We start from the raw sequence: 27,372 nt of genomic DNA, 5'->3' as shown, positions 1-27,372 counted from the left end.
ATAAGTGGAGAGAAGAGATAATCGTCATTTAGGCTTGTAAACAGCAAAGGAAGTGGCAGAACTGGGGAAAAGTGACCTTGCTAACTGACCCTCCTACCTTCAAAATCTACTCAATAACTACTTCTTCGCCCATTTCATCAGGACATTCTGGAGGGAGAGGGTGAACAGCCAGTTGTCGTGGTGCATATAGGCACCAACGATATAGGTAAAAAACAGGATGAGGTCCTACAAGCTGAATTTAGGGAGTTAGGAGTTAAACTAAAGAGTAGGACCTCAAAGGTAGTAATCTCAGGATTGCTACCAGTGCCACGGGCTAGTCAGAGTAGGAATGACAGGATAGCTAAGATGAATACGTGGCTTGAGAGATGGTGCAAGAGGGAGGGATTCAAATTCCTGGGCCATTGGAACCGGTTCTGGGGGAGGTGGGACCAGTACAAATTGGACGGTCTGCATCTGGGCAGGACTGGAACCAATGTCCTAGGGGGAGTGTTTGCTAGTGCTGTTGGGGAGGGTTTAAACTAATGTGGCAGGGGGATGGGAACCGATGCAGGAAGTCAGTGGGAAATAAAGTGGTGACAGAAACAAAAGGCAGTAAGGGAGAGTGTACAGAACATGACCGGACAGATGGTCTGAGAAAGCAGGGCAAAGACCAAGGGAAGACGAGATTAAACTGCATTTATTTCAATGCAAGAAGTCTGATGGGCAAGGCAGATGAACTCAGGGCATGGATGGGTACATGGGACTGGGATGTTATAGCTATTACTGAAACATGGCTAAGGGAGGGGCAGGACTGGCAGCTCAATGTTCCAGGGTACAGATGCTATAGGAAAGATAGAGCAGGAGGTAAGAGAGGAGGGGGAGTTGCGTTCTTGATTAGGGAGAACATCACGGCAGTAGTGAGAGGGGATATATCCGAGGGTTCGCCCATTGAGTCCATATGGGTAGAACTGAAAAATAAGAAGGGAGAGATCACTTTGATAGGATTGTACTACAGACCCCCAAATAGTCAACGGGAAATTGAGGAGCAAATATGTAAGGAGATTACAGACAGCTGCAAGAAAAATAGGGTGGTAATAGTAGGGGACTTTAACTTTCCCAACATTGACTGGGACAGCCATAGCATTAGGGGCTTGGATGGAGAGAAATTTGTTGAGTGTATTCAGGAGGAATTTCTCATTCAGTATGTGGATGGCCCGACTAGAGAGGGGGCAAAACTTGACCTCCTCTTGGGAAATAAGGAAGGGCAGGTGACAGAAGTGTTAGTGAGGGATCACTTTGGGACCAGTGATCATAATTCCATTAGTTTTAAGATAGCTATGGAGAAGGATAGGTCTGGCCCAAAAGTTAAAATTCTAAATTGGGGAAAGGCCAATTTTGATGGTATTAGACAGGAACTTTCAGAAGTTGATTGGGAGAGTCTGTTGGCAGGCAAAGGGACGTCTGGTAAGTGGGAGGCTTTCAAAAGTGTGTTAACCAGGGTTCAGTGTAAGCACATTCCTTATAAAGTGAAGGGCAAGGCTGGTAGAAGTAGGGAACCTTGGATGACTCGGGAGATTGAGGCACTAGTCAAAAATAAGAAGGAGGCATATGACATGCATAGGCAGCTGGGATCAAGTGGATCCCTTGAAGAGTATAAAGATTGCCGGAGTAGAGTTAAGAGAGAAATCAGGAGGGCAAAAAGGGGATATGAGATTGCTTTGGCAGATCAGGCAAAGGTGAATCCAAAGAGCTTCTACAAATACATAAAGGGCAAAAGGGTAACTAGGGAGAGAGTAGGGCCTCTGAAGGATCAACAAGGTCATCTATGTGCGGAACCACAAGAGATGGGTGAGATCCTGAATGAATATTTCACATCGGTATTTACGGTTGAGAAAGGCATGGATGTTAGGGAACTTGGGGAAATAAATAGTGATGTCTTGAGGAGTGTACATATTACAGAGAGGGAGGTGCTGGAAGTCTTAACGCGCATCAAGGTAGATAAATCTCCGGGACCTGATGAAATGTATCCCAGGACGTTATGGGAGGTTAGGGAGGAAATTGCGGGTCCCCTAGCAGAGATATTTGAATCATCCACCGCTACAGGTGAGGTGCCTGAAGATTGGAGGGTAGCAAATGTTGTGCCTTTGTTTAAGAAGGGCGGCAGGGAAAAGCCTGGGAACTACAGACCAGTGAGCCTGACATCTGTAGTGGGTAAGTTGTTAGAGGGTATTCTGAGGGACAGAATCTACAGGCATTTGGAGAGGCAGGGACTAATTAGGAACAGTCAGCATGGTTTTGTGAGAGGAAAATCATGTCTCACGAATTTGATTGAGTTTTTTGAAGGGGTAACCAAGAAGATAGATGAGGGCTGTGCAGTAGACGTGGTCTACATGGACTTCAGCAAAGCATTTGACAAGGTACCGCATGGTAGGTTGTTACATAAAGTTAAATCTCATGGGATCCAAGGTGAGGTAGCCAATTGGATACAAAATTGGCTTGACGACAGAAGACAGAGGGTGGTTGTCGAGGGTTGTTTTTCAAACTGGATGCCTGTGTCCAGCGGTGTGCCTCAGGGATCGGTGCTGGGTCCGCTGTTATTTGTTATTTATATTAATGATTTGGATGAGAATTTAGGAGGCATGGTTAGTAAGTTTGCAGATGACACCAAGATTGGTGGCATTGTGGACAGTGAAGAAGGTTATCTAGGATTGCAACGGGATCTTGATAAATTGGGCCAGTGGGCCGATGAATGGCAGATGGAGTTTAATTTAGATAAATGTGAGGTGATGCATTTTGGTAGATCGAATCGGGCCAGGACCTACTCCGTTAATGGTAGGGCGTTGGGGAGAGTTATAGAACAAAGAGATCTAGGAGTACAGATTCATAGCTCCTTGAAAGTGGAGTCACAGGTGGATAGGGTGGTGAAGAAGGCATTCAGCATGCTTGGTTTCATTGGTCAGAACATTGAATGCAGGAGTTGGGATGTCTTGTTGAAGTTGTACAGGGCATTGGTGAGGCCACACTTGGAGTACTGTGTACAGTTCTGGTCACCCTATTATAGAAAGGATATTATTAAACTAGAAAGAGTGCAGAAAAGATTTACTAGGATGCTACCGGGACTTGATGGTTTGACTTACAGGGAGAGGTTAGACAGACTGGGACTTTATTCCCTGGAGAGTAGGAGGTTAAGGGGTGATCTTATAGAAGTCTATAAAATAATGAGGGGCATAGATAAGGTCGATAGTCAAAATATTTTCCCAAAGGTAGGTGAGTCTATAACGAGGGGGCACATATTTAAGGTGAGAGGGGAGAGATACAAAAGGATCCAGAGGGGCATTTTTTTCACTCAAAGGGTGGTGAGTGTCTGGAACGAGCTGCCAGAGGCAGTAGTAGAGGCGGGTACAATTTTGTCTTTTAAAAAGCATTTGGACAGTTACATGGGGAAGATGGGTATCGAGGGATATGGGCCAAGTGCAGGCAATTGGGACTAGCTTAGTGGTATAAACTGGGCGACATGGACATGTTGGGCCGAAGGGCCTGTTTCCATGTTGTAACTTCTATGATTCTATGATTCTATGAGTAACTCCCCTTCCTTTCGTCAGTCTGAGGCTGTGATAGACTCGGGGAACAAACAGGTCCCCTCGGCCATTTGGCCCTTTGCTCCCCGCACAAGCACAGTCTATCCAATAAACCCGGATGTACCAATGCGCTCCTCCCTCCAGCAGGATGTGATCAATAAATAAAAAGGGTTGAAAGTCTGTGTGAAAGTCCATTATCAAATGTATGTTAGAATGTGCACTATTAATGAATGTAGGGAAATCTTCAGCACATTTCTAAACATCTCCCGCTCTCTCGCAAAGAATCACAAGCTGACGGATTTATTCAGATGCAGCCCGCAGATGGAGATTGAAATGCGAGAATCTCCAATGACAGAGGAGCATTTGGTTCAAATACCAGGCGTGTCACTATTTTAGTCCATAATCACCAGTTGTTTTTCACATCGTTTCAGCGTTGAGGATGGCAGAATTGATTTTTAATGAGAGCATGTTTGAGAACCAAAAGACAGAATGCAAAGGGTTTGTCGACACAACATACGGGCAGAACAAAAAATGTCTCAGAATGGTGTGTAGACTGAATCTGAATGTGAATTGATCCGAATTCAGGAAATCTCATGGGTGCACAATGCAAAATGTTTCTGTAATGGCCGGGAATCGAATGCAACTAACTTGCAAAAGAAGCGAGATTTCTCCTGCTTAACCACCAATGCCATGAACGGCAACAAATTACATATGTCGCTTTGGACACCTGTCTGAAAGAATTGACAGTTTGCCAGATCGCATTATTTACATGATGTCCCTGAGTGTGTGTCACTATTGACAGAATGTTCCTGGTTGAATGTTTGTATTCGCAGCATTCTAATGTACACTCGTACAGCAATGGCTGAATGGTTAAGCCGTGGGACTTGTTATCTAATCGGGTTTTCCTCGGGATTATCGCATTTTTCTTGCCTCGCACCGGCTTGAGTTCAAACTAAATGATCAATTTTCCAACTCGAGGAGAGATACTCGGCGACATGGACAATTTGGATTGAGCGCCCGATGGTCTCTTGCAAGATTTCAAAATACATGAAGGAATTGTTCCCAGCTCCATCTTAAATTCTGCTAATTCACACAAGTTGACATTTATACTCTTTGTTCCTGTACTTTAATCTCTCTATCTCTCCCTGTCTCAGTCTCTTGACTCTTTGTATTTTCCCCTGATGGACGTCTCAGGCTGCCTTGAACGGCCAAGTTTGATCGAACCTGCAAAACCAACAGAGAAGGGTAAAGAAAGAAAGACTGAGACGGTTGGAAAAGCAAAGGTTCAACCCAGCTGATGAATTCGGAGCGAATGTCTCCAAACGTATCGCTCTTCGCGCTCACAGTGAAAAAATAGCATTTTTATTATACTTATGGTACAGTGTATAACCTGCGATTGGCGAGACAGATGACAATGTAGCTTTGGAGCAATAAATTCTGCAAAGTTTTACTTGATAATGCAAGTGGTAAATTCAAAACGAATGTGGTAAAGAGAGCCGGATATTGGTGACTTGAAATAGTTAGTGCTCAACTTGAACATTGCTGTACATCGGAATAGAAAACGCGATTGGCTGGTCAGAAGTGGTCTGCAAGGCTGGGTGGTCGGCTGTGGGTGGTTGCGAATTGTGCACTGGCTGCACGGCCCTATTCGTGGCGGTTGGTATGTCGAGGGGAATAATTCTCACGGTTTTGCTGATTATATATGCGACACGTCCCAGGTTCAAATCCCAATCGAGCAGTGTTCTGTCTCGACTTTTGCTGAAAATTCACTCATTTGTTTCTCACATCGTTTCAGCGATGCAGAAGGCAGGATTGACTTAATTCGAGACCTGTTTCAGCTCTGGAGGACCGAATGCCGAGGTTTCGTCAACGCAACACAAATGGAGAAAAGAACATATCTCAAGATGTTGTGCAGATTGAAGCTGTATATGAATTTATCCCAATTCACGCGGTGTCATGAAAGCAGAATGAAAATGCTCCTGCATTTGGCGGTAATCGAACCCCCGCTTCCTGTGTGGCAGGCAAGAATTTGACCACGAAAATATCAATGGCCGAACGGCAGTTGGCTGCATGTGTCCACTTGGAAATAAACTGGAAGAACAGACAGTCTCACCGGCCGCAAATGCGGTTGTTGGTTGGGCGCTTTAAACACGTGCGGCTCCAGTGGCGCAATCGGTTAGCGCGCGGTACTTATATAACAGTATTAGGCTTGAGGAATGCCGAGGTTGTGAGTTCGAGCCTCACCTGGAGCAGTTAAACCTTTTGCTTCTGAACATTTCCACCCGAGTTCAAGGTGCAGCGAGAATGTTCCATGAAGCATCTCATTCTTCGTGTTTTCATGTGGGCATTTGGGGTCCTCTGGCCAGCATTATTGCAATAGCAGGTGTGAGTTTATTTGTTAATAGGCGGGAGAGGGGGCGATTGGCTCCAGCATGAAATGGGAAAGCAGGCGGTACGAGATCTTTAAATCTAATGAACTGAACACACAATTTTTCTTTTCGTGAAACAGACATTCTTCGGTTTGAAATGTCGTGTAGGAAAATTCGGAAGGTAAATGTGTTTGCCGGAGTCACTGAGTAATGGGTGGAATTATTCCGCTTTCAGTTGTTGATCCGCTGACAGGTCGAGAGACCTTTTCCAGCTCACGTGTGGGACAAGTCTGGCTTTTGAGCCACTGGGTAAAGTGATTGTTTTTAATTGCTGCTAACGAATGACAGGACATTTGGCACAAACAAGAAGAATTGTAAACTCACGAATTTCCTCTCCATGTTTCTTACATCAGATTCTCCTCAAAACGGTACTGAGAATTTTATAAATCGGATCCTCACCCGAGGTCGACGGCCACAAGGGATAATTCAGAGACCGACCATGAATTTAGCTGTATGTATTCCAAGTTGATTATGTGCTTGCAGCTTCATTTATTATAAGGTTTAACATATTTCTTTGTGCACTAAATATCATAATTTGCACTAAATTTGATTTTGATTTTATATCATGTTCTTCAGTGCCAAGAAACAGATATATAATTGATATTATCAGATCAATAACAATTTTTTAAAAATGAGTACATAAAATAGTTAAATTGAAAATATTCAGATCTTAGTAGAGAGAACTTTTAACTTTATCTAAAAGTATAATAGAAATGAATTCTAAAATATTAAGTTCCAGTAGCTATATTATATATCTCTTGGGTAAGAAATTCTTAATCCTTTTTTCAGAAGTGTATCTTTTGAATCAGATACATTAAATCTATAAACCAATGCAAACATATCTCAAAGCTGACCAAACAGTAAAAACATTACAAATTAGAAGTCAAGAATGAATTTAAAGAGGGATGTTCATATCGGATGAAGCTTTTTAACTGTAAAGTGCTTGCCCTCCCCAAAGTGTCCCATGGTGTTAATTGTGAGCAGCCTTTTTCTGTTGGAGAATAATCAATGGTTGATGAGCTCCTTTGAAGAGCCACTGCAGGTTGAATTTCATTGAAGAATATGAATTCTGCCAACAGCAGGCAATGGCCATCCTCAAGATTCACATTCTGTAGCTGGCATCGAGTCCCACTAAACCGATTGGAAACTCTTGCAGTCACTGACAAGTTTTATCTTGTTCTCTGCTGAAAAGAAAATTTGGCAGGAAACTGCTTTAGGTGGCTTCTGATCCGTTTACAAAACAGACCAACTATACAGTACATGGTCGTAGCCGGTGGACATGATCTATGTGGATTTCTTGGCACTGAAGAACATGATATAAAATCATGAGGGTCAATGAAGGTAGCGCGTTTGATGTAGTCGACATGGATTTTAGCAAGGCTTTTGACAATGTCCCACATGGCAGACTGGTAAGAAAAGTAAGAGTCCATTGGATTCAAGGGAAAGTGGCAAGTTTTCTTTGGAGCAGAGGAGGCTGAAGGGAGATTTAATTGAGGTGTATAAAATTATGAGGAGCCGAGATAGAGTGTATAGGAAGGGCATAAGTCCCTTCGCAGAGAAGTCAATAACCAGGGGGCATAGATTTATGTAATTGGTAGGAGAATTAGAGGGGAGTTGAGGATAATTCTTTTCACCCAGAGGGTGGTGGGGATTTGGAACTCACTGCCTGAAAGGGTGGTAGAGGCAGAAACTCTCATCACATTTAAACAGCACTTGGATATGCACTTGAAGTGCCGTAACCTACAAGGTTACGGACCAAGAGTTGGAAAGTGGGAATAGGATGGATAGCTCTTTTTCGGCCGGCACAGACACGATGGGCCAAATAGCCTACTTCTGTGCCGTAAATTTCTGATTCTATTTCTATGAATCTGAATGATGGAAACAGCTATAACCACGCGCCTGGATAGCTCAGTCGGTAGACCATCAGACGTTTAGGTGAAGAATTGATTTGAGTGTCCAGCGTTCAAAGTCCCTTTTCATGCGAGCAATCTTAGAACAGCTGTCAAGTTCTGCCAGTCCACTGGAGCAACAACTACTGAAGAGCCGATGCCTGCGATGTGTTGTCAATATGTTGACCTTTGGTGAGCATTCTCAGAAAAGGACTTTGATCTTCTCTGATCACCATTTTTACCAGAAACATTTGGACAGTAGATGATCTGTTAGAAAGACCACTGATTGCCCGTTCCCACCACCCGTCCCTTGTTTGGACAGAGATTGCTTAGTGTCTATACTGCTTCAAACTGAGTCTTTTCCATAGTTACCTGGATATGTTTGGATTAGTGCAGTTATCTGCAGCTTGTCAATTGGATGGTTAACACTGAGTTTAGTTGGGCTGATCTGATTTCTTTGTTCGAATAAATTAGATAGCTTATAACCGCCATCCACTCCTTGCTGACACTTCCAGCATCATCTCCGTGGGCGGTAGAATGCAGAGACATTCAGCGCTACAAATCAATCCGTGCTGCCTCTTACCGAAACTCGGGAACAATGTTCACCATTTCAGCTTCTCAGATGCCGATGTCGCCAATTTCAGCCTGTGCAGCCAGAACCCGTGGTGATTTTACAGTCACCGAAGTTCGCTGCACTTTCCCCAAAGTTCACTCCAAGAGAGAACAACGAAAAATAAAGGAAAAGTGAGCGTTTCTTCATTGATGGCGACGCAAACTCGCTTCTTTCATTCCTTCCACCGTTGATCTTCCAGCGGGCTATGAACCTTCTGCACGCCGCTATTTTTATCACATGACCAGGAAGTGAAACAAGTTGAATGTGAAAGTTGGAGCAACAAATTGGGTCAAGCGGATAGGCGGGTCGGGATATTGCAAAACAAACAGCCAAGCCACGAGGAGCGGGTCAGCTGTTCCATCAGAAGATAAGAAATAGAAGCAGGAGCAGGCCTTACGGCCCCTCGAGCCTACTCCGCCATTCAATAAGACCATGGCTGATTTTAGACCTCGAATCTATTTCCAGCCCGATCCCCATATTCCTATATGACACTTCAAACAGAAGAATGCCTGTTTCACGAAAAGAAAAATTGTGTGTTCGGTTGTTTAGACTTAAAGATCTGGTGGCGCCTCCTTTCCCATTTCATGCTGTCGCCAATCGCCCACTCTCCAGCCGATTAACAACTAAACGCACAGCTGCTGTTGCAATACGGCCGGCCAGAGCACCTTTTGTTCCCACATAAGAACACGAAGAAGGAGATGGTTCATGGAACAAACCAGCTGTACCTTGAACTCCGGTGGAATTATTCAGATGCAAAAGGTTTAACTGCTCGAGCTCATAACCTCAGCATTGATTAAGCCTGATGTCGTTCTCTAAGTACCGCGCGCAAACCGATTGCGCCACTTGAGCCACCGGGTAGTGATGTTGTCATCAAACAGCCTCATTTTTGGCCTGTAAGATTGTATGTTCTCTCAGACAGATTTCTATGTGAACACATGAAGCCAACTGCTGCTTGGGCTTTGGTGTAAAATTGGTCGAATTCTTACCTGCCCCACAGGAAGTTGGGGTTCGATTACCGCCCAATGCAGGAGCATTTTCATTCTGCATTCATGACATCGCGTGAATTGGGATAAATTCATATTCAGCTTCAATCTGCTAAACACCTTGAGACATTTTCTTTTCTCCAGGTGTGTTGCATCCACAAAACCTCGGCTTCTACACGGAAATTGTAAACAATTTTACAACACCAAGTTATAGTCCAGCAATTTTATTTTAAATTCACAAGCTTTCGGAGATTTTCTCCTTCCTCAGGCAAAAAACATTTGCCTGAGGAAGGAGAAAATCTCCGAAAGCTTGTGAATTTAAAATAAAATTGCTGGACTATAACTTGGTGTTGTAAAATTGTTTACAATTGTCAACCCCAGTCCATCACCGGCATCTCCACATCATGTCTACACGGAAAGTTTGGGGGACGTTTGGAACGCCCTTCTGCAGTCGGCAGTTGATGCTAGCTCACTTGAGAATGTTAAATCTGAGATTGACAGATGTCTGTGAACCAAGATTATTTGTGGATATGTGTCAAAGACGGGTATATGGAGTGACGTCACAGCTCAACCATGATCTCACTGAAAGGTGGAACAGGCTTGTCGGGCTAAATGTCACTTCCACTTGCGGCCTCCTGTTTTGCGCCATCTTCGGATTGTGTGCCTGTGTGATGTGCCTCTCATGGTTTAATAGCTGCCAGTGTGTGTGACCTGCGAGTTATGGGTGTGCGGTTTGCAACAGTGGTAATGTGTAAGGGTGAGAGGAAGTCCCTGGTTAAAAGAGTTGAGCACTGATGTGAAGAGTTTGTTCGCATGTGGCGGATTGGATGGTATCGGGCGTGTTGCAGGTTGTAGGAGACGTCACTTGAGAGTTGACCGAACTCACCTTGACGACTCATTCTCAAAGCATTGAAATTCTTCCTGCACTGCATCCAAGTCCATGTTGCTGTTCCCCTGGCATTAACTTCGTCCCCGGCTGCCTCCCGCTGCCTTTTGGATTGATGCCGTCTCTTGCGCCCGGCACCCACTCACCTCACCCAAACTCTGCGGATATAGGATGTCCCTCCTTCTGTCCACCTCTTGCAGTAAGGTCTCTCAGCATCAGCAGAGAACATTGGTGGATGCACTCTCCAGGCCTGGTACCAACTCAGATCGGCAGATTGCTGAGGTTTGGCGTGCAGATTGGAGGATGAGGGATTCAATTGCGTGCAACATTTATTCAATGTTTCAACATAACTCATCAGTGTCCAAACATAGGGATGGAACCTGCGTCTGTGTTTTACGTGTGCGATGTTTGATCTCCGTTCAGACTCCGTGCAGACAGTAGACTGTTATTTTCAGCAAATAACAGGTCCTAGCTACCTTGAAGAGATTTCGAAGAAACATCCTCCCTTGAAGAGATTGAGCTCCCCCTGGTGGTGGGAAGTGCGAATATCATCCATTCAACTTGCAAGGCCCGGAATGGAACGCTGATTGCCGGTGAGTCATCGGGCCAGCCGAAACTTGCGTCCTGCCTGCACATGGGTCATTGGGCAAGGGAAACAGCGCATCACGCGACCGATGCCGAAAAATGGCTCTTTTCTAATTTTTCCCACAAAGTTCGCCGCGTGCGCATGTCGACACGATTCCATTATGGTACCTAGCACAAGGGCCAGAGGAAGAAAGATTGCATTTCGATAGCGCCCTTCACCACTCAGACATCGAAAAGCGCTTCACAGAAAATGAAGCAATTTTTGAATGGTGGTCACTTCTGACATGTCGCAAACGAGGCAGCCAATTTGCGCAAAGCAAGGTCCCAAAAACAGCGATGTAACAATGACCAGATAATATATTATAGTGATGTGGCTGAAGGGATAAACATTGAACGGGCTCCAGGGAGAATTAATCACCTTTAAAAACGGAGAAAAGGTGATTGCATCAGTTCTACTTTTGACCTTTGTAATGTTTCTTCTTTCCTTATTTTTTATCTTCTTCAGATTCCAACTGATCTTAAAACTGACAACTGAACTCTCAATGGATTTTCGATCAATCTGTCACTCAAAATAACCAATGTTATAAATAAATAAATAAACCGGATTGAGACGGTTCACTTCACTTCACTGAAACGTCTAATTCCGGTTAAACCGGCGCGGCGGAGTCACAGCAGCTCATCGCTGATCTGCAACTCAACTCCATTTAGCGAAATAGAAACTGGAAAACTCATGTTTCGAGACGAGTTTACAAATTTCCTGAAAAATGAATATCACTAAACCAGCAAAACATTCCCTGCCCGGATTAAACACACAGCACGGGGATGTGTCGAATATATAGCAAGAAACCCGTGATTTTATTATGACACGGATAGAATCCCGTGCTCAATATTAACATTAACACTGAGCGCCAGGTCTGGATCTGACCCGTTTACCCCGTGGTGCGGGACCCCGTCCGCGTTTATATTAACCAAACACAGAAAATCAGAAAATAATAATCTCACCCAGCAGAATTGGGGATTGTTCGTATTTTACAGGACAGGATGAAGCCGCTCGGCCCGTCGGGCTTGGATTGTAAATTCTGTTCACATTCTCCGCTCGGTGTTGTTCTCCGTGTACATTTTTAATTTACCGATTTGTCTTTTATTTTACTTTCCTTCTCTCTATTTTGCAGACTGAGTGGGAAAGAGATTCGCTTTGGAGGAGAAACATTGCGATCAAAGATTTGAATATTGTTTATTCTGATAGTAGGTTGCTCGGAGACCCAGCGGGAGTTCAGTTCTTATTTTCCTGATTAGTAGGAAACAGTAGAGCCAACTTGCTGCAAGACAGAAAACAATAAATGAACAACATCAACAAAGTGAAAGTAAGAGAAAGAGACAAGCAGAGCCTAAACCACCCCTGGCCCGGGTTTAAGATCATTTGGTAAAGCCTTGCAATCGCGGCCTCGTGGCGTAGTGGATAAGGCGTCTGACTTCGGTATTAATTGACGATGTTATCAGAAGATTGCAGGTTCGAGTCCTGCCGCGGTCGTTTTTACATTTGTTCTAACGTGCGCCATAACTGTTTTGCACCGACCGTTTCTCACAGGAACTGACCGAATGGAACGGAAAATGTAAATTCCTTTGCTTACAGAAACTGACTCTGCATTTTCAATATTGTCGATCTGTGTGCACAGGCAGTACATAGTGTAAAAGTGACTTTATTTCTACTGTTTGGATTCAGAAATGATCGGCTAATCCATTGTGCTCTGTCCGAATGGGTCCGAATACCATCCGCGTCGTTATTGTATTGCACTTTTGATAAGGCCCGACATAAGTTTTGTACAATCAAAACGGATTTGAATGCTATGATTATCAATCCGACACCGGTGTTTTAAGTCTCAGTCTCTGGATTGTTTATATTTTGTTTAAATGGAGAGGGATAATTGGAATTTTTCACATGCTCTAATCGGATAAAGGTCGAGTAGAGAGGACTGATCGGAGATAGATCATTCTGTCCTTCCTTGCTGCCTCTGGGGTTTCCAGCTAATGAAAGATTAACGGGAATAGCAAATGATAAGGGAGCTGGAACATAAAGGGTTAACTTTATCCATTAGGAAGAAATCTAATTTCAAAACTTTTAACAATCTTGAACCAGTCCAGTTATTAGATTTACACCAAGTCTGTACATGTTTTTCTGTTCCGTGTGATCTGCACACTTTGAAATTCTGCCCTGTCCATCCAAGTCCATGTTGTACACTATCTATTTCAAGCCGAAGCTATCAGGCCTTCTTTACCAAAATCGTTTTCAATGTGCGCCTTGCATAATCAAGCAGGGCTTTGCAGAATGTATAAGGTAAGACACTAGGTTGCCATCTGTATGTGCAACGTAATAAAGTGCTTCCTGATTTCACCAGTGAAAATCCGAGCTCTAATTTTATGCCCCGCCCCACCCCCACCACCAGAGGAAATAACTTCTCTGTATCTACTCTTCCGAATCGTTTTATCATTTTGAATACCTCAATCAGATCAACCTTTCAAACAGAAGGGAATAGAATCCAGGTTTATGCAACCTGTCCTCATAATTTAACCTTTTAAGACCAGGGATGATTCTGGTGAATCTGCGCTGCACCCCCTCCAAGGCCAATATATCCTTCCTGAGGGGCGGTGCCCAGAACTGAACGCAGTTCAACAGATGTCGTCTGACCAAGGCCTTTCAAATGAAGCATAACTTCCTCCTCTTTGTATTCCAGTCCCCTGAAGTTAAAGGTCAACTTCCCTTGAACCTTTTTGATTGCCTTTTGTGTTGTCCAATAGTTTTTAGTGATGTGTGTACATGGACACACAGATCCCTTTGCTCCTCCACTGTTCCTAATTTCTCTACATTAAGAACATTTTCCGATTGATTGGATCCAAAGCGAATTACCTCACACTTCCCCGCATTGAACTCCATTTAACACAGTTTGGCGAGTCACTTAATCTGTCTCTGTCCCTTCGTAACTTCGTGATCCCATCCACACAGGTAACTGTGCCCCCGATCTTACTGTCATCTCCAAACTTGGAAACACAACTCTCTATTCCTTCATCCAAGTCACTGAGAAATATTGGGAGCACATTCCTGAGTGTTCACTGAAATCTGGTTCCTTAATATTGTGAGGAATCCTTGAAATCCAACGGTCTTTCCCCACAGAGGTTTCAGTGAGCGCTGCAGTAAATCTCGTGGTCGGGATTTAATTGAAAACCCTCAGTTTTATTGTTCAATCAGAATTGTCTTTGCTTCCCGTGCTGGCGAGTCAGGGATTAGTGTTCCAAGAATCAGGAATAGGACCTGGAACCAAATCTTGCCGACTGCGCTACTGGAGAAATAAGAGTTCGATTTTTGTTTTTGATCCGCTGGATCAGATTGAATTTGATCCAGAAACAGGAAGCGGTTTTGGTGAAACTGATCCGAGGGGGAAGCGCGAAGGTGGTTGAAGCGATGAGCTGCTCAATGATTGGATCCAGCCCGTGTGGCTCGGGATCCCGGTCTGGTCTCGGTCGCCGACACTGTTTTCTCCCTGATCGGTTTCCCTCTGCTTTCAACAATTGCCCCAGGGACCACCGTTTATATCTGGATTCAGCACCAGGCAGAGAGATAGAAACAACTGTCTGGTGTTTATTGACCTGATCGGGAGGTTAATGTCACCGACGGCTGATTCACTGAGATCTCCAGGCCTGTGCTCGGCCACCATTTGGTTTTGTTGCCTGTTCAACGCTTGTTCTCGCCGGATGAAGAAGACAGATTTTCTCTTCCACCAAGTTTTTACAATACTGGACCGGCCTCAATTTCTGTGTGAATAACTGGGTTAAGTCGACAGAGCAGGGACAGAGAAGTTTGTTGGAACAAGGTCCAACTGTTGTTGGACCAGAGTTATTTCACTATTTTTATAATCCTGCAATTGCTGGGACCTCGAGCCATAATGATGCATTCACGGCGTGCGCCATTATCGAAAGGTGAATGTTGAACCAAGTGAGATACGGGATGGAAACCGATTTTACCATGATTTCTGAAACCGTTGCGCCGCTCCTCCGAAAGGATCGGTTAACGTTGTACAAGACATTAGTGAGGCCACACTTGGAATACTGTGTACAGTTCTGGTCACCCTATTATAGAAAGGCTATTATTAAACTAGAAAGAGTGCAGAAAAGATTTACTAGGATGCTACCGGGACTTGATGGTTTGACTTATAGGGAGAGGTTAGGTAGATTGGGACTTTTTTCCCTGGAGAGTAGGAGGTTAAGGGGTGATCTTATAGAAGTCTATTAAATAATGAGGGGCATAGATAAGTTGATAGTCAAAATCTTTCCCCAAAGGTAGGGGAGTCTATAACGAGGGGACATAGATTTCAGGTGAGAGGGGAGAGATACAAAAGTTTCCAGAGGGGCAATTTTTTCACTCAAAAGGTGGTGAGTGTCTGGAACGAGATGCCAGAGGCAGTAGTAGAGGCGGGTACAATTTTGTCTTTTATAAAGCATTTGGACAGTGACATGGGTAAGATGGGTATAGAGGGATATGGGCCAAGTGCAGGCAATTGGGACTAGCTTAGTGGTATAAACTGGGCGACATGGACATGTTGGGCCGAAGGGCCTGTTTCCATGTTGTAACTTCTATGCTTCTATGAAAGGTTAAAATTTGTTTTCTTCGCTCAGCGCTCCGTTGCCGTGAACGGCGATCGCCAATTCTCTGCACTAAGTCATTAATCGCGCCGCAGCCACTTAAAATTGGACAATAACGGCAAATGAAGTATGAGGCAGCAAGAAATCACTGAGAAATGTCAGAGTGCAGCTTCTCAGATTCTCGCTCTCAGGCTCTACTTTCAGTCGTTTTTGTTTCTTCTCCCTCCTGTCTTCCTTCTTTCTATCCATCACTGCCTTCTTTCTTGGAAAAAGGCGCCCCTGTTAACCGCAAATCTGAAAGAAGCGATTTGGTGATATTGCACTGTGAACAAAAGCATAAGGAAACTTGTGAAGGATTCGAAAGCCGGAATTCTCACCTATCAATCAGTGAAAGCCCCAAAGCCAGAATCGCACCCGTAGAACAACGAACCGCTGGCAAGTGAACCGCACATCCGCTGTAAAATTTCGCTGCCACCGGAATTGCACGTTTCAGTGAAGTGAAGTGAACCGTCTCAATCCGGTTTATTTCTTTATCTATAACCGTGTTTATTTTGAGTGACAGATTTCTGATCAGTTGGAATCTGAAGATGATAAAAATAAGGAAAGAAAAACATTTCAAAGGTCAAAACTCGGACTGATCCAATCACCTTGTCTCGGTCTTTAAAGGTGATTCGTTCTCCCTGGATCCCTGTTCAATATTCATCCCTTGAGCCACGTCACTATAACACATTATTTGATCATTATCAGTTCGTTGTGTTTGGGATCTTGCTGTTCGCAAATTGGCTGCCTCTTTTCCGTCAATGTCTGTAAAGCGCTTTGGGACCTCTGAGGTGGCGAAGTGGGCTATCGAAATGCAATCTTTCTTCCTGTGGCCTCATATGCCAGGAATCCTGTCAACTGGCGCACGCAGGATACGTTGAGGGAAAAATTGGATTAGGGCTGTTTATGGGCGTAGGTAGCGTGATGCGCTATTTCCCCTCGCCCAGTGACCCTTGTGCAGGCTGGCCGCAAGATTCGGCTGGCCCGATGAACCTGTTCCACCATTCAATGCGATCATGGTGGAGCTGTGACCTAACTCCATATATGCATTTTAGTCTTAGTCCCATATCCCTTAATACCCTTGGTTCACAGAAATCATTCAAAAGTGAGGATGCTACAACTACCGTCTGCAGAGGAATATTCCCAACGTCTCCCACACTATCCGGGTAGATGCCGAGGTTAAGTGGATGCAACACAGCCGGAGAAAAGAAAATGTCTCACGATTTTGTGCAGATTGAAGATGAATATGAATTTATCCCAATTCACGCGATGTCATCAATGCAGAATGAAATTGGTGCTGAATTGGGCGGCAATGGAACCCCAGCTTCCTGTGTGGCAGGCAAGAATTCGACCGCCAAAACACCAAAGCCCAAGCGGAAGTTGGCTGCATGTGTGCACTTGGAAACCTGTGTGAAAGAACATACAAGCTTACAGGCCGAAATTGAGGCTGTTTGATAACAGCACCATCACTAGCTGGCGCCAGTGGTGCAATCGGTTAGCGCACGGTAATTACTTATATCACAATATCAAGCTCGAAAATGCCGAAATTGTGAATTTGAGTTTTAACTAGACCAGTTTATCCTATTATATCTGAATATTACCACCGGAGTTTAAGGTGTAGTTGGTCTGTTGCAAACAACATCTCCTTCTTCGTGTTCTCATGTGGGCACTTTGGTTCCTCTGATCGGCCGTTTTGCAATAGCAGGTGTGAGTTTAGTTGTTAATGGACGGGAGAGTGGGCGATTGGCGACAGCATGAAATGGGAAAGTAGGCAGCACGAGATCTTTAAATCTAAAGAACCGAACACACAATTCTTCTTTTCGTGAAACAGACATTCTTCTGTTTGAAGTGTCGTGTTGGAATATGGGGATCGGGCGAGAAAATAGAGGCGAGGTCGAAGATCAGCCACGAACGTATTGAATGGCGGAGGATGCTCCACGGGCCGTGAGGCCGACTCCTGCTCCTATTTCACATATTCTTATGTAACAGCTGACCCGCTCGTAGTTGCTTGGCTGTTTGTTTTGCAATTTCCCGCCCCGCCTATCTGCTTGATCCAGTTTGTTGCTCCCACTTTCACATTCAACTTGTTTCACTTCCTGGTCATGTGATAGAAATAGCGGAGTGCAGAAGGTTCATAGCCCGCAGGAAGATCAACGGTGGAAGCAATGAAAGCAGCGATTTTCCTTCGCCACCATTCGCGGCGGAATCACAGCAGCTCATCGCTGATCTGCACCTCAACTCCATTTAGTGAAATAGAAACTGGAAAACTCATGTTTCGAGACGAGTTTACTAATTTCCTGAAAACGGAAGATCACGAAACCAGCAAAACATCCCCTGCCCTGATTAAATACACAGCAAGGGGACGTGTCGAATATATTGCAAGAAACCCGCCATGTTATAATTACACGGATAGAATACCGTGCTCAGTATTAACATTAACAATGAGCGCCAGGACTGGATCTGACCCGTTTACCCCGTGGTGCGGGATCCCGTCCGCGTTTATATTTACCAAAAAAAAAGAAAATCAGAAAATAATAATCACACCCAGCAGAATTGGGGATTGTTCGTATTTTACAGGATAGATTGAGACCACTCGTCTCGTCAGGCTTGGATAGTAAACTCTGTTCACCTTCTCCGTTCGGTGTTGTTCTCCGTGTACATTTTTAGTTTACCGAGTTGACTTTTTTTGTATTTCCCCTCTCTCTATTGTGCAGACTGAGTGCGAAAGAGATTCGCTTTGGAGGCGAAACATTTTGATCAAAGATTTGAACATTGTTTATTCTGATTGTAGGTTTCTCGGAGACCCAGCGGGAGTTCAGTTCTCAGTTTCCTGATAAGTCGGAAACAGTAGAACTAACTTGCTAAAGTATAGAAAGCAGTAAATGAACAACATCAACAAAGTGAAAGGAAGTGAAAGATACAAGCAGAGTCTTAACCAACCCTGCCCCGTGTTTCAGATCATTTGGCGAAGTAATTCGCTATTGGCCCCGTGGCCTAATGGATCAGGCGTCGGACTCCGGGGGTAATTGTGATGCTGTCAGAAGATTGTAGATTTCAATCCGACCACAGTCATTTTACTCGCTGGCTTTAAATGAGTCCACGCGGCCAATAGCGAAGTACTTCTCCAAATGGACAGACAAATCCCTTTGCTCCTCCACTGTTCCTAAGCTCTCGACATTGAGAACATTTTCCGATTGATTGGATCCAAAGTGAATTACCTCACTGTTCCCCACATTGAACTCCATTCAACACAGTTTTGCGAGTCTCTGTCCCTTTGTAACTTCCTGATCCCATCCACACAGGTAACTGTGTCCCCGATCTTACTGTCATCTGCAAACTTGGAAATGCAACTTTCCATTCCTTCATCCAAGTGACTGAGAAATATTGGGAGCACATTCCCGAGTGTTGACTGAAATCCGGGTCCTTAATATTTTGAGGAATCCTTGAAACCCCACGGTGTTTCCCCACAGATGTTTCAGTGAGCGCTGCAGTAAATCTCGTCCTCGGGACTTTATTGGAAATCGTCAGTTTTTGCTGTTCAATCAGAATTGTCTTTGCATCCCGTGCTGGCGAGTCAGGGATTAGTGTTCCAAGAATCAGGAATAGGATCTGGAACCAGATCTTGCCGACTGCGCGAATGGAGAAATATGAGTGAGATTTTTTGTTCTTGATCCGCTCGATCAGATTGAATTTGACCCAGAAACAGGAAGCGGTTTTGGTGAAACTGATCCGAGGGTGAAGCGCGAAGGTGGTTGAAGTGATGAGCTGCTCAGTTTACACCTGCCACCGTTTATATCTGGATTCAGCACCAGGCAGAGAGGTTGAAACAACTGTCTGGTGTTTATTGACCTGATCGGGAGATTAATATCACCGACGGCTGATTCACTGAAATCTCCAGGCCTGTGCTCAGCTACCATTTGGTTTGGTTCCCGGTTCGACGCTTGTTCTTGTCGGGTGAATGAGACAGATTTTTGCTCTCCCCAAGTTTTTACAATACTGGACCGGCCTCATTTTCTGTGTGAATAACTGGGATAAGTGGACAGAGCAGGGACAGAAAAGTTTTTTTGTATCAGCAGTGGAACAAGGTCTAACTGCTGTTGGACCAGAATTATTTCACTATCTTTATAATCCTTCAATTGCTGGGACCTCGAGCCATAATGATGCATTCACTGCGTGCGCCATTACCGATAGGTAAATATTGCAGCAAGTGAGATATGGGATGGCGTGATTTGCCCATAATTTCTGGAACATTTGTGCCGCTCCTCCGAAAGGTTGAATTAAACGATAAAAGTTGTTTTCGTCGCTCAGCCCAACGTTCCCTTGAACGGCGATCGCCAAATCGCTGTATTTACGTCATTAATCGCGCCGCAGCTCCTTACGATTGGACAAAAACAGCAAATGAAGTATGAGGCAGCAAGAAATGACTGAGAAAAGTCACAGACTTCAGCCTCTCAGCTTCTCACTCTTTCTCTCAGCCTCAGTCCTGTGTTCCTTTTCAGTCGTTCTTCCTTCTTCTCCTTCTTGTCTTCCTTACTTCTATCCATCACTGCCGTCTTTCTTTGAAAAATGGCGCTCCTGCCATCTGCAACAAGCGGTTTGATGATTTTTGACGAAGAACAAAAGTCTAGTGACGCTTAACTGAGATTCGCAACCCGGATTTCTCAATTGGTAATCAGTGAAAGCCCCAAAGCGAGATTCACACCCGGAGATCAACGAACCGCTGGCAATAGATCCACGCGGCCACGAGAAAATTTCGCTGCCACCCACAGCCGATCAGCCATCCTTTCAAACGGTTCCTATCCATCCAATCTCGCTTTCTATTCCATGTACAGCACCATCGAATTGTGCACTAATTATTCCAAGTGAACAATATCACCAAATATTGAATGTACAACTTGTCTTGTCCAGTAAGACTACCTAAAATTTAAATGCTCTGAAGCCACATTGTCGTTCGTGTGAGAATAGGTACTCCAGGTAGACGAGCGCTAATACACATTTCCTAATGTAAAACACACACACATTAAACTATTCTGCAGTAGTTGTAGGAGGTCACCCACAGGAGGAGGTCAAGGCCTGGTGCATCACAGACATTACTCACCAGCATTTCGTGGGAAGAGATGAGAAATGTAATAGGATAAGACCAGATAGTGTGGAGAGAGTGTGGGAATACAACAGGATGAATAGGGCGAGATATAAGATCTACTGCCAGGGGATAAGGAAGAGACCGATGAACACATGATTGATGTTGTTGCGCAGACGCAATGAAGGGGAAGCAGCAATACAGTCGCTTGCAAAAGTATCAATACGATAACTTTGGAAAAAACCGATATTCATGTGGGCGCCGTGGCTCAGTGTTTAAAGCATCTTTCTTATAAACAGGGGATCCTGGGTTCAAATCCCCAGCCGTGCCTTTAGCTCGTGTTGTTTCTTTGCTCCCATTTTCCAACCGTTGTGTTCCAGAGAGCAGCGAGAGCAACGTTTCCTCTTCCTCATTTGCAGCTTGCAGAAACCCTTGGTTTGCTTCACAGCCTCTCTGTGTTGACTGCCGAGTTAAATTACTTCCAGAGGTTCCCATCCACGGGTTTACAAATTAGGTTAAAGTGCCCCCTGCTACTTTTATTTTCCATTAAATAATATCAATCAATTGCCGAATAAAAATTCAGGGGTTCGCTGATATTCTGTATTTTCCCCAATCAAGTAGACAGGAGGGGATGAATCTTTCTGTGAGGACGTTGGACAAACTGATTCTAGGGTAGAGCTAAACATTCATGGTGGAGATTAAACACAGACCAACACCGCGGGACCGCTTCTGGTCAACGACTTTAATTCTTAAACCAGAGCTGTTTTAGCGAAGAGGTTGAAGAGCTGAATTCTCAATCTAAAGGGATTGCGACCCACCGGTTTAACCGGATTTACACGGTTCACTTCACTTCAATAGGAAAACATTCGACAATTTCAAAAGTTTCATCCCCTCATTCTCGAGACCGGAAAGAAAGTGAAACTTCAAATTGTTTCTTGCAGAAATAGCAACAAAGATTCTTATCAGAATTGACTTACATTCAGAGCATGTGTGAGCACCAGAGGACAGAATGTACACGGTTTATTGACGCAACCCACGTGGAGAAAATGTTGGAATGTTTCAAGATGATGTGCAGATAGAAGCTGAATGTTTATTTATCCAAATTCAGTTGATCTCATTGATGCAGAATGCAAAATGTGAAAACACAGACAAAAAACACCGGAGTGATAGGAATAGATTTCAAGCCAATTACATAATGTAAAAAACAATAGAACATTTATCGGTAGGGCTGCATCCAACTTGTAATACAATAGCGAGGAGATTGGGATTCGGACCCTGCGAGCGCACTGCATTAGCATCGCCTCATGATTTCGGCCGCCTCGTCGGACCGGTAGCTTCAAAAGCCGTTTTATTTCCTTCTTTCTGAATCCAAACAGTAGAAATAAAGTCAACGTTACAACATGTCCTGCCCGTGCACCCAGAACGACAATGAATGTGTGTATTTACGTCAGGTCTGTCCTGAGTCTGTTAGAAATGGTCGGGTGTAAAACACTTCCGGCCCATGTAGACTGTCGAGTCCGAGGGTCAATTGCAGTTATCAACACTGAGATAGATAGATTTCTGTTAGTTAAGGGTATCAAGGGATAGGGAACAAAGTTGGGAAAATGGATTTAAGGCGAAGATCAGCCATGATCTAACCGAATGGTAGAACAGGCCCGACGGGTTGAATGGCCTCCTCCTGTTCCTAATGTTCATGTTGTCCTTGGCGTGAACTATTATAATACCACAGAAAACATCAAAGTGAAACTCTCTGGAATGGATAATAATTGAAATTAATGAACGGAGCAGAAACTGGAATCCCCACCGCAGCCCACAGACTCCTGGGGATGTGGATTTCCGTAGAGCTTCTGCTTCATACTTGTCACAACCTATTCCAATATCGTCCAGGTCCCGATACCTCGGGTAGCGCTCTTCAAATAGAAAGGTGTCAGTTTCATCATCATCTGTAACCGTTAAAGTTCTTCATTTCAATGAAACCGACGTTATTTCAAGCCCTTGTCTATGGTTACATTAGTCCACCAGATGTGTTCGGGCAAAGCCTTATGTCTTCCCGCCCGAAAGACATAAATTCCTAATTGAATAAAGAGCCTGAACGGCCACATTCAAACAGATGGATAAATGGTGCAAGAGGGATGGCTTCAGATTCCTGGGACATTGGGATTAGTTCTGGGGCAGGAGGGATTTTTTCAAAATGGACGTGCTGCACCTCAACAGAGCTGGGACTAATGTCCTCGCGGGGAGGCTAACTAGTGAAGTGGTGTAGCGTTTGAACCAAATTGGCAGGGACATGAGCATCAGAAGGAAACAATGGAGGGGAGAAGCAACGAACACAGAGGATTGGGAAGGTCAAATAACACTAGTTTAAAAGAGAGTTCAGAAACAGGAGATATCAGACAACGTCAAATCCAAAGCAGTCTAAGATGAGTTTGGAGTGCATGTGCCTAAATGTACGTAGCGTGGCAAAACAGGTTGGTGAGCTGCAGGCTCAAGTCGCTTAATGGTTCTATGATTTTGTGGCAATAACAGACACCTTGCTCAATGAAGGGGAGGACAGTGTACTTAATATTCCCGGCCACAAGGCATTCAGGAAAGATAGGGAAGTGAAGGAAAGAGAGGCAGTATTGATCGAATGCACTAATATAGCACTGGAAAGGGATGATGTAGTCAAGAGTTCAAAGACAGAAACTATTTGTTTAAAATTAAGATACAATATAGAAGCTATTACGCAACTGGATGTAAACTGTAGACCACCAAATAGTGGGAAGGAGATAGAGGAGCAAATTTGGGGGCAAATTACAGAACGATGCAAGAACTATAGAGTTCTGATAACGGGGGATTCAATTGTCCCAATATAGAATGGGACAGTAAAGAGTGTAAAGGGCAAAGTGGGGAAGGAGTTCCTGAAATGTGTACAAGATAACGTTATGGGACAGGGTGTTTCCAGCCCACCGAGTAAGATTACAATGCAGGGTCTAGTTCTGGGGAATGAAGTTGGGCTGGTGGAGCATGTTACAGTGGGGCAGAATTTGGCGAACACTGATCATAATATCATTAGGTTTACAATAATTACGGGGAAGGTCATGGAGGAGTTGGTTTCCGGTACAGACTGGACACATCACTGAGAGGTAGAAAGGAAGGGCATGGAAAGCGAGAGATCCACGCATGACTAAAGATACGGAGACCAAAATGAAACAGAAAAAGAAGGCTTATGACAAATGTAAGGATCATAAAACAGTAGAGAACTAGGCTGAATACATAAAGTACAGAGGAGATCTAAAAAAGGGAATAAGAGGGGTAAAGAGAATATGAGAATAGATTCGTGGCTCACATAAAAGGGAAGACAAAAGTCTCATAATTGTATAAATATGAGAAGTCAAAGGAAGGGTGGGACCGATCAGGGACAATAAAAGGAGATGTTCTTGTGGAGGCAGATAGCATGGCTGAGGAACGAAAGGAAAACGTTACATCTGTCACACGTCTGATCACAAAGGGGGAAAAGAAGGCAATTACAGGTCAGTCAGCCTAACGTCGGCGATGGGGCAACATTTAGGGCCAATAATCTGGGACAAACTTAATTATCACTTGGAAAAGGTTAATAAGATAAAGTCAGCACGGATTTGTTGAAGGAAATCGTGTTTGACTAACTTGATTAAGTTCTTTCATGAAATAGTGGAGAGGGTTGACGAGGTTGGTGCAATTGTTGTTGTGTAAATGGACTTTCAAAGGGAATTTGATAAAGTAACACATAATATACTTATTACCAAAATTAAAGCCCGTGCGATTAATGGGACACTTGCAGCGTGAATACAACATTGGCTAAGAGACAGAAAGCAGAAAGTAGTGGTGAACGCTAGTTTTTCAGACTGGTGGGAAGAATACAGTGGTGTTCCCCAGTGGTCAGTATTAGGACCACAGTTCTTTATGATATATGTTAATGACCTGGACATCGGTATGGATGTTATAATTTTAAAGTTTGCAGATGACAGGGAAATGTAGCAAACAATGTGGAGGATAGCAGCAGACTTCAGGAGGACAAAGACAGACTGGTGAAATGGGCAGACTCATGGCAGATTAAATTTAACACAGAGAAGTGCAAGGGGATATATTTTGGTTGGAAGAATGAGGAGAGGTAATAAAAACTAAATGGTACAATTTCAAAGAGGTGCAGGAACAGAGAGAGCTAGATGTGCACATACACAAATATTTGAAAGTGGCAGGACAAGTTAAGAAGGCTATTAAAAGGCATAGGGGATCCTGAGCTTTATTATTAGAGGCATCAAGTTCAAAATGAAGGAAGTTATACCAAACCATTAGAAAACTCCCGTAATGCCGCAACTGCAATATTGTTTTCAATTCTGGGAACCACACTTTAGGAAAGATGTCAATGCTTTAGAGAGGGCTCTGAAGAGATTTAATAGATACTAGGGATGATGCATTTCAGTTATGTGTAGAGATTGGAGAAGCCGGGGTTTTTCTCCTTTGAACAAAAAAGGCTAAGGGGAGATATCATAAAGGTGTTCAAAATCATGAACGGTCATGAGGAAACATTTTTTTTACACAGCGAGTTTTAGTGGTCTTAACAGCAGTGCTTGAAAGGGTGGTGGAAGCAGGTTCAATCGTAACTATAAAAAGGGGAATTGGATGAATACTTGAAATGAAAACATATAGAAATGTACGGGGAAAGAATAGGGGAATGGGACGAAATGGATAGCTTTTTCAAAGAACCGGCAAAGGAACAATGGGCCGAATGGCCTCCTCCAGTGCTGAAACATAATATGACAATATGATACCACGTGTTTTCATCGCGGGGAGCAATGAAAACCCGTGAAGCATGTTTGAGAATTCTTGGTATTGAGTCGGTGCATCGACAGGAGTGAACCGTGTCACAAAACAGGAGGGAAATTGAACCTCCTTCTGTTTAACGTGTTGCAGTGATGCTGTCAGAGTCCGGCTTACTGTATATTGTTAGATAGAAATATGAACATAATATTGCACCAATCGTTGGGCTGTTCCATTTGAAAATACTTGCAATATCCTTTGGAATTAATTAGTGCAGCACAAACATCACAGTGAAGGGAATTGGGGGCTGTCCGAATGACTGGAAGTAATGTCAATGCTGCTGTTCCCTGATCCCACTGGATGTTTCCCTCGATTATAAATAATGATTTTCTCTTAATCTCTCATCTCACAGAGTCAGTTGGAGCCGTGTGTCCAGCGTCAAGATTCACCATCACTTCTCTGACAGAATGAGAGTTCCATTCGCCGTGTATCCATTTACCGTGTTGCCGCCAATTATACAGACAGTAATGATTTACTATCCGATTATAGCAGCCATTGGAGTCCCCGGTAAGTTATTATATTCATTTCCTAAATGTATGATTCAGAATTTAACCGTATTACGACTCTTATCTCGGTAACTGTCCTTATTTCACTGTGTTTTTTCCAAGTTAAATCAAAGGCAGAAATTCAGTGACTGTATTTCCCGCTCTATCTTGTTCCTTGACTGATCATTCTATTGACAGTATAATGTTATTGTTCATCTCCATCAAAAGCTGCAGCTTATTTTGATCATCAAATGAGTTTCAAATTGATGCATTTTTAACTGAGAATCCTTGCAGTTTGTGATACAGTGGATATATTTAGATTTAAAGTTATTTCCCGTTGTCCCAAAAGACTCCCTCTCCTCTCCTCCTTCCCCTCATCTAACACTCGGCAATATCCGTTCAATACCTGGACATATAACAGATTTCTTCTCCTCTGCTCCTTCCCCTCATCTAACACTAGGTAATATACGTTCAAGAACTGGACATATAACAGACTCCCTCTCCTCCCCTCCTTCCGCTGATCTAACGCTCGTTCATATCCGTTCTAAACCTGGACATATAACTGTGAATCCGAACAATCAGGAGTGGGATTTGTTCAATCCCATTAATCAGAACTTTCAGACTGTTTTCGGTCTTTTCCCACCAAAGTGTTGATATTATTCCTGGTGATCACAATCCATTCCCAGGGTGGGTTTGTGCTCCACGTCGAACACTGATTCTCCCCCTGATCTTCTCCCATGAACGGTTCTCAGCCTGAAATCAGCCACCTCTTCAACCAACGGGCCGGCATTTTGCTGCCCTCTGCCGGTGGGAGGCAGCTAGTTTATGTCAGACCCCTTTCTGTCACGATACAGGTGAGATTGGGAATCCAATGCAGTGATAGAGCGATTGAAACCGCGGAGCGGCGCTCCATGAAACTGTCCTGGGTTTGACCCGATTTGAGAAACCCGTTTCATCCTCCATCACCTGTATTTTACCCATAGCATCGATTAGATGCCGGGTTATGGCCCCTTTATACTAACCGGACACTTTTATCAGTTAGATCACTCACTTGCAGGTTGATACACCTGCTGCACTTTTAGCAAGTCTGTCCGCCCGGTCAAAACGCTGCTCGATACAAATTCACCTTTAATATCACTCAGATCCTTAGAGTGAGAAGATTGTTCTGATCGCATTTTGCCGCCCTGTCCCCATATCTCTTCATCACCTCTTCCTCCATCCACCTGTGATCGGAATAAACCATCAATATTTCGGCTGTTTGATTATAAAACTGTGAAGTCTGTTTAAAGATGTTGCTCAGTAAGAACCGAGTGAAGTGAGTTGCCTGACTGTCCCTCTGACTGTCACCAGTC

The 27,372-nt window shown here is 44.0% G+C and overlaps 1 non-coding gene across 1 annotated transcript; it reads left to right on the top strand.

Annotated features, from left to right (window-relative positions):
• Nucleotides 1-5,714: 5,714 nt before the first annotated feature.
• trnai-uau (transfer RNA isoleucine (anticodon UAU)) lies at nucleotides 5,715-5,809 on the top strand. The gene is made up of 2 exons: nucleotides 5,715-5,752; nucleotides 5,774-5,809. It is a non-coding gene; the product is annotated as a tRNA-Ile (tRNA).
• Nucleotides 5,810-27,372: the final 21,563 nt, after the last annotated feature.

The sequence above is a fragment of the Heptranchias perlo genome, unplaced genomic scaffold, assembly GCF_035084215.1.
Source record: "Heptranchias perlo isolate sHepPer1 unplaced genomic scaffold, sHepPer1.hap1 HAP1_SCAFFOLD_466, whole genome shotgun sequence".
Classification (NCBI taxonomy): Eukaryota; Metazoa; Chordata; class Chondrichthyes; order Hexanchiformes; family Hexanchidae; genus Heptranchias; species Heptranchias perlo.
The sequence above is the reverse complement of the archived record's forward strand: the minus strand, read 5'-3'. Positions and strand labels throughout refer to the sequence as shown.